We start from the raw sequence: 7,657 nt of genomic DNA on the forward strand, positions 1-7,657 counted from the left end.
TACGCCAACCATGCTGGCAAAACAGTATCGCCATCTATGCGAATCTGACAACACTAGGTCCGCCATGTCGAGCGCACCACAAAACATACCGCCATCTGTAGGTCTCCCTCAGCATGAGCTCCTGCAACGACGATACCGCCATCTATGGGACGCCAAGCCGACTAAGACATCGATGGGCCCACAGTGCCCATCTTTCGACGCCACCCACAAAGCATGCAGCCTGTGTCGACCACAGCACCCAAACGCCAGTGCCTCTGCCGCACGAAGTCGTGGACCGGCAATCACACCACCCGCACCCGCTCGTGCCCCACCCCAACCGCCAAACTCGCAACGCCAGCGGATGAACGGCGGAAGTTTCCCGCAGTCGTAATGTGCAATCCACACCTATAACTTGCGTTTCATGAAGAGTTATGTCCAATATGCGACATTCCCGCTGTCCCTATACATGAGCTGCGAGCTGTACCACGTACAAGCTACAGACGCGATCGCATTGCTCACTGTACGGATTCCCATGCCGAGCGATCAGCTAGGAAGCGCCCCATCCACGTCGGTACCCTTGGGCGTTGCACTCGCAGTCGCAAAAAACGTTGGGCAAATATATTTCTCCGATGCTGAGCGATCAGCTAGGAAGCGCCCCATCCATGTCGGTACTCGTACGCGTCGCACTCGCAGTCGCAAAAAACGCTGGGCAAATATATTTCTCGGAAGAGTAATGACAGTCCGAGCCTCCTGCGTGGGAAGAGTCTTTCTAGGCCCTGACCCACGGGAAGCGTGTAGCTTCCCCCATCCCGGACATTTCACGTCGTCACACTACCGGTATTGACTAATAGACTGATTGCTGATAATCATTAGCCACACACTGGGGGAAACGGCCGACAGGGGCGGCAACATAGTGGAGCCGCAGTGTCACTAATGTACAGAGATAGAACAGTTTCGACTGGAACCAGAGTAACCGTATACACGGCACTGATTAGTAATAGATGCAGAGCCATCAGAATACAGATAATATATACAACCGTCCCTATACATGCTGAAAGACTCTGCACACAATGAGAACCACACGTCAGCCAGACACTATCACACACTACTCTCTGCCTCTAACAGGCACACACACAATATCTAACCACCAGCATGGAAGAACATCCGGTGCATCCTCTCCGCCACATTACACAATCCACACTATCATAACCAGACCGGGAGGTCCACCCAGAAAACAGAATATCCCACCCTTCCGACATCCGCCATTGCTCAGCTAAGCCACGAACACCCACACATGTCCTACACAGGGGTGCACCCAACATCACAATACTGCCTCCTGTCACAGTACACAAACAATGGCAGGAATGAAAGACACAGATCTGCCACAACCTTGGAATCGGAGCGCCGCCTGTCATGAGCCACAAGTGCATCCTGACGTGACAAATCGGATGATCCCGCAGGCATGCACTTACGATAATCACTATCAACGAACCTGCCGCCCCCTCCCCCCCCAAAATACACCTTTCCCTACAACGTGTACCTTAACCTAAGCTATATTGTACCTTAACCTAAGCGATATTGTACCTTAACCTAAGGTATATCGTACCTTAACCTAACCTACATTGCGCCTTCACCTAACCTACGTTGTACCTTAACCTAACCTACGTTGTACCTTAACCTAACCTACGTTGTACCTTAACCTAACCTACGTTGTACCTTAACCTAACCTACGTTGTACCTTAACCTAACCTACGTTGTACCTTAACCTAACCTACGTTGTACCTTAACCTAACCTACGTTGTACCTTAACCTAACCTACGTTGTACCTTAACCTAACCTACGTTGTGCCTTAACCTAACCTACGTTGTGCCTTAACCTAACCTACGTTGTGCCTTAACCTAACCTACGTTGTGCCTTAACCTAACCTATGTTGTGCCTTAACCTAACCTATGTTGTGCCTTAACCTAACCTATGTTGTGCCTTAACCTAACCTATGTTGTGCCTTAACCTAACCTATGTTGTGCCTTAACCTAACCTATGTTGTGCCTTAACCTAACCTATGTTGTGCCTTAACCTAACCTACGTTGTGCCTTAACCTAACCTACGTTGTGCCTTAACCTAACCTACGTTGTGCCTTAACCTAACCTACGTTGTGCCTTAACCTAACCTACGTTGTGCCTTAACCTAACCTACGTTGTGCCTTAACCTAACCTACGTTGTGCCTTAACCTAACCTACGTTGTGCCTTAACCTAACCTACGTTGTGCCTTAACCTAACCTACGTTGTGCCTTAACCTAACCTACGTTGTGCCTTAACCTAACCTACGTTGTGCCTTAACCTAACCTACGTTGTGCCTTAACCTAACCTACGTTGTGCCTTAACCTAACCTACGTTGTGCCTTAACCTAACCTACGTTGTGCCTTAACCTAACCTACGTTGTGCCTTAACCTAACCTACGTTGTGCCTTAACCTAACCTACGTTGTGCCTTAACCTAACCTACGTTGTGCCTTAACCTAACCTACGTTGTGCCTTAACCTAACCTACGTTGTGCCTTAACCTAACCTACGTTGTGCCTTAACCTAACCTATGTTGTGCCTTAACCTAACCTATGTTGTGCCTTAACCTAACCTATGTTGTGCCTTAACCTAACCTATGTTGTGCCTTAACCTAACCTATGTTGTGCCTTAACCTAACCTATGTTGTGCCTTAACCTAACCTATGTTGTGCCTTAACCTAACCTATGTTGTGCCTTAACCTAACCTATGTTGTGCCTTAACCTAACCTATGTTGTGCCTTAACCTAACCTACGTTGTGCCTTAACCTAACCCATATTGTACCTTAACCTAACCCATATTGTACCTTAACCTAACCCATATTGTACCTTAACCTAACCCATATTGTACCTTAACGTAACCTAATTTGTGCCTTAACGTAACCTAATTTGTGCCTTAACGTAACCTAATTTGTGCCTTAACGTAACCTAATTTGTGCCTTAACGTAACCTAATTTGTGCCTTAACGTAACCTAATTTGTGCCTTAACGTAACCTAATTTGTGCCTTAACGTAACCTAATTTGTGCCTTAACGTAACCTAATTTGTGCCTTAACGTAACCTAATTTGTGCCTTAACGTAACCTAATTTGTGCCTTAACGTAACCTAATTTGTGCCTTAACGTAACCTAATTTGTGCCTTAACGTAACCTAATTTGTGCCTTAACGTAACCTAATTTGTGCCTTAACGTAACCTAATTTGTGCCTTAACGTAACCTAATTTGTGCCTTAACGTAACCTAATTTGTGCCTTAACGTAACCTAATTTGTGCCTTAACGTAACCTAATTTGTGCCTTAACGTAACCCATGTTGTGCCTTAACGTAACCCATGTTGTGCCTTAACGTAACCCAATTTGTGCCTTAACGTAACCCATGTTGTGCCTTAACCTAACCTATATTGTGCCTCAACCTAACCTATATTGCGCCTTAACCTGACGCACGTTGTCGCTGAACCTGCTCTGTAATTGTTATGCAACTCGTTAAATTAGTGTAGTGTTGCCTAACCGCAACCCTCGCAATATAGTTCGCTATTCGCACTGCCCGGTCCCCTGTGTATCGCGTCATGTTAAACACCTTGCAGGTGTTGCTGACTTTCCACATGCTCCTGCTATACACTGTAATGTGGATAGCAGCAGGACGTACATGCCCCCCCCCCTTCCCCCCTGCCTTCGCAAGCTGGTCGTTGAGAAGTTTGCATGTTCAATGCCCTTCGCATGCCGACGTACTCAGCCTACGTTGTGGTACGGCCTGTCACCTGTCCGCCGATGTACGCAAAACCCACAAACTGTACTGCACATTGGTCCGTATGTACTGAATGATACATCGTGGCACATGTGTGACCGTACGACGACTGCGCCTAGCAACGGCAGACCATACAGTCCAAATATTGTGCACGCAGCTACGTGTCGTCTCCCTATAAGAGCTGGATTGCAGTGTGGTACGCCATTCAGACGTGTGGGAGGAACGGACGCCCTGGATGGCGATCAGCATGAGCAGTCTGTTGATGTAGTGGAGCGTGTATTCGGACGTAGTCGTCTCTTCTCACACACCGTGATAGCATGTTGCACCGCGTTCCACATCTGCGACATCCTGCAGAGGCCGGCTGACAGTCGTTCGCGCAATGGACACCGCATACGTACGGGGGCTACCTTCCACGTGTTCTCGAGGCGTGCACATGTTGTTGCGTCTATGTGGGCAGACGTAGTGTGTTGTGACACCTGACACAGGCATGCAATACTCGTTGCAAATGGCGATGGACGTCTACGTTTGCTGGTGACGTTACGCAAATGAACAACAGGTAACCCGTTGTGGTGCGGTTGTTCTCGCTAGAGGTGAATCAGTGTTGGCGACGATCGGTCGAGCTATTAACCGGTTGTTTCAGGGATACCCACCATGCCCACGAACGTGAAAGGGGACCCACCATGCCCACGAACGCGAAAGGGGATCTGGGTGTGAGGCGATACGCGGCGGTGGCTGGGTGGGACCGTCCCCGGCCGGTGAGGGGGGGCCGCCCGGCGTGCTGGCAGCGCGGTGCGTGGGCGCACGCGCTACAGCCGGCTGGTGGGGGCGGCCAGTGGCAGGCGCGCCGGCCGACGGACGCGGCAGGCGGCGCAGCTGCGCGCCGGCGCCCCCTGCTCGCGGCGCCTTGCGGCCAAAGTAGGTCCTCGCGGGCCCGGTGCGAAGCGCGGTGGCCATCTGCAGTGTGCTGGTCCGATTGAGGACTGTGTGCGCTGAGGATGCGCCGCCGCCCGGCGCTCGGCGCCGCGACGCCGTCTGCTGCTCGGTCGCCCCAGCGGTTCTCGCAGGTGGTTTGTATCGCAGCTGTGCGGACGTGTTGGCGCGTGCGCTGTGCTGGGAGAGTTCGCTTCGGCACCCAAGTGGGGCTTTTGTCCTTCTGTGGCGCTGGCGTTGGAGCTGCCGGTCACCGTAGGTGGCGCGTGTTGTCTCCCGCCGGCAATGCCACGACAGCACGCTCCCGGGCCTCTGTCGGCAGCGGCAAGCTCAGTTGGGAGCACGGGTGGTCGCACCTAAAGCGTCTACTCGCCTAACTCCGGGCGATTGCGCCTCTCTCGAACCCGACCAAGTACTTAGGACGGCGCTGCGCGCCGCCGGGACCTGAGAGGGTTTCGAGGTGTGTTGTGCAGGGGAGCTCAGCCTCCTCCTGTTTGCAGAATAATTGAGCGGACGCTTGCGTGTTCGCGCGGGCCCCCGGGACACACTCCCGGGCGGCCGGCTGCTCAGCTCTAGTTGACGCAGCTCCCTGGTTGATCCTGCCAGTAGTCATATGCTTGTCTCAAAGATTAAGCCATGCATGTCTCAGTACAAGCCGCATTAAGGTGAAACCGCGAATGGCTCATTAAATCAGTTATGGTTCCTTAGATCGTACCCACGTTACTTGGATAACTGTGGTAATTCTAGAGCTAATACATGCAAACAGAGTCCCGACCAGAGATGGAAGGGACGCTTTTATTAGATCAAAACCAATCGGTCGGCTCGTCCGGTCCGTTTGCCTTGGTGACTCTGAATAACTTTGGGCTGATCGCACGGTCCTCGTACCGGCGACGCATCTTTCAAATGTCTGCCTTATCAACTGTCGATGGTAGGTTCTGCGCCTACCATGGTTGTAACGGGTAACGGGGAATCAGGGTTCGATTCCGGAGAGGGAGCCTGAGAAACGGCTACCACATCCAAGGAAGGCAGCAGGCGCGCAAATTACCCACTCCCGGCACGGGGAGGTAGTGACGAAAAATAACGATACGGGACTCATCCGAGGCCCCGTAATCGGAATGAGTACACTTTAAATCCTTTAACGAGTATCTATTGGAGGGCAAGTCTGGTGCCAGCAGCCGCGGTAATTCCAGCTCCAATAGCGTATATTAAAGTTGTTGCGGTTAAAAAGCTCGTAGTTGGATTTGTGTCCCACGCTGTTGGTTCACCGCCCGTCGGTGTTTAACTGGCATGTATCGTGGGACGTCCTGCCGGTGGGGCGAGCCGAAGGCGTGCGACCGCCTCGTGCGTGCTCGTGCGTCCCGAGGCGGACCCCGTTGAAATCCTACCAGGGTGCTCTTTATTGAGTGTCTCGGTGGGCCGGCACGTTTACTTTGAACAAATTAGAGTGCTTAAAGCAGGCAAGCCCGCCTGAATACTGTGTGCATGGAATAATGGAATAGGACCTCGGTTCTATTTTGTTGGTTTTCGGAACCCGAGGTAATGATTAATAGGGACAGGCGGGGGCATTCGTATTGCGACGTTAGAGGTGAAATTCTTGGATCGTCGCAAGACGAACAGAAGCGAAAGCATTTGCCAAGTATGTTTTCATTAATCAAGAACGAAAGTTAGAGGTTCGAAGGCGATCAGATACCGCCCTAGTTCTAACCATAAACGATGCCAGCCAGCGATCCGCCGCAGTTCCTCCGATGACTCGGCGGGCAGCCTCCGGGAAACCAAAGCTTTTGGGTTCCGGGGGAAGTATGGTTGCAAAGCTGAAACTTAAAGGAATTGACGGAAGGGCACCACCAGGAGTGGAGCCTGCGGCTTAATTTGACTCAACACGGGAAACCTCACCAGGCCCGGACACCGGAAGGATTGACAGATTGATAGCTCTTTCTTGATTCGGTGGGTGGTGGTGCATGGCCGTTCTTAGTTGGTGGAGCGATTTGTCTGGTTAATTCCGATAACGAACGAGACTCTAGCCTGCTAACTAGTCGCGTGACATCCTTCGTGCTGTCAGCGATTACTTTTCTTCTTAGAGGGACAGGCGGCTTCTAGCCGCACGAGATTGAGCAATAACAGGTCTGTGATGCCCTTAGATGTTCTGGGCCGCACGCGCGCTACACTGAAGGAATCAGCGTGTCTTCCTAGGCCGAAAGGTCGGGGTAACCCGCTGAACCTCCTTCGTGCTAGGGATTGGGGCTTGCAATTGTTCCCCATGAACGAGGAATTCCCAGTAAGCGCGAGTCATAAGCTCGCGTTGATTACGTCCCTGCCCTTTGTACACACCGCCCGTCGCTACTACCGATTGAATGATTTAGTGAGGTCTTCGGACTGGTACGCGGCATTGACTCTGTCGTTGCCGATGCTACCGGAAAGATGACCAAACTTGATCATTTAGAGGAAGTAAAAGTCGTAACAAGGTTTCCGTAGGTGAACCTGCGGAAGGATCATTACCGACTAGACTGCATGTCTTTCGATGTGCGTGTCGTGTCGCGCAACACGCAGCTACCTGTACGGCTCGCAGTAGCCGTGCGCCGCGTGCGGAACCACGCGTTCGTCTCAAAACTAACGGCAATGTTGTGTGGTACGAGCGCTGAAGCGCTGGAGCGGCTGGCCTGCGGCACCTGGCGCCTGGCGCCGGTTTTGAATGACTTTCGCCCGACTGCCTGTCCGCTCCGGTGTGGAGCCGTACGACGCCCATCGGCCGTGAGGCCGTTGGACACTGAACGCTGGAACAGGGCCGCCACACGCCTCAGTCCCGCCTATGCAACTGTCTCGAAAGAGATGGTGGAAACTATGAAAAGATCACCCAGGACGGTGGATCACTCGGCTCGTGGGTCGATGAAGAACGCAGCAAATTGCGCGTCGACATGTGAACTGCAGGACACATGAACATCGACGTTTCGAACGCACA

At 52.0% G+C, this 7,657-nt stretch overlaps 1 non-coding gene across 1 annotated transcript; it reads left to right on the forward strand.

Annotated features, from left to right (window-relative positions):
- The first annotated feature begins 5,287 nt into the window (after positions 1–5,287).
- On the forward strand, positions 5,288–7,196 carry LOC126447173 (small subunit ribosomal RNA). Its single transcript, XR_007583629.1, has one exon. It is a non-coding gene; the product is annotated as a small subunit ribosomal RNA (ribosomal RNA).
- The last annotated feature ends 461 nt before the right edge of the window (positions 7,197–7,657 follow it).

The sequence above is a fragment of the Schistocerca serialis genome, unplaced genomic scaffold (genome assembly GCF_023864345.2).
Source record: "Schistocerca serialis cubense isolate TAMUIC-IGC-003099 unplaced genomic scaffold, iqSchSeri2.2 HiC_scaffold_485, whole genome shotgun sequence".
Lineage (NCBI taxonomy): Eukaryota > Metazoa > Arthropoda > Insecta > Orthoptera > Acrididae > Schistocerca > Schistocerca serialis.